Source organism: Gavialis gangeticus, unplaced genomic scaffold (assembly GCF_001723915.1).
Source record: "Gavialis gangeticus isolate Ggan-Ray unplaced genomic scaffold, GavGan_comp1, whole genome shotgun sequence".
Lineage (NCBI taxonomy): Eukaryota > Metazoa > Chordata > Crocodylia > Gavialidae > Gavialis > Gavialis gangeticus.
In genome coordinates this window covers 148,512,907-148,513,463 of record NW_017729022.1, presented here as the reverse complement: position 1 = coordinate 148,513,463, position 557 = coordinate 148,512,907, and the positions used below count along the sequence as shown (strand labels likewise).

The 557-nt window shown below is 50.1% G+C and overlaps 1 protein-coding gene across 2 annotated transcripts in view; it reads right to left on the bottom strand.

The window, feature by feature from the left end:
- The window catches only part of FBXO11 (F-box protein 11), a 68,319-nt gene that overhangs the window by 37,808 nt on the left and 29,954 nt on the right, over positions 1-557 (bottom strand). The window lies entirely within an intron of this gene.

Sequence of the window (557 nt, the reverse complement as noted above, 5' to 3'; positions counted from 1 at the left end):
AAAAAAAAAAATACACTTTATTTCTAGTTTTAAATAATCTAGCTTCAGTTTCCAACTACTAGATGTCAAGTCCTTGTTTGCTGCAGTAGAGCATCCTTATATCAAAAATCTCTCCCTGATGCTGTGCACATTCCCAGGGGGGACACATGCCCCCCAGATTTATGCCAGGACAAGGGCAAGCTGTCTGCTGCAGGATCCCTGCCCAGCTGACCTCCGCCTCTTGGGGCCTCCACGGCCCAGCAGGTGAGACCCAGCACAGCAGAACAGAGCAGGACCAGGCAGGGAAGCTCAGTGCTGCTGCTGGGAGCTCTGTGCAGCCATGGAGAAGCACCCCCTGTCCACCTGGCAACCATGAGGGGCATGACTCCACGCCACCATCCCCATTATTGCAAAGGGCACTGTGCCATGGCAAAACGGGGCTTGTGGCAGTGGCATCGAGCCTCCCCGCCTGGCCCTGCATATTAGTATATTTAATAATCATAAGTGTCGTCTTCATTGTTGTGTATTCCTTTTTTGTTGAGCATGTTGCAATGAGAGAGAGAGAGAAAAAAAAAAAA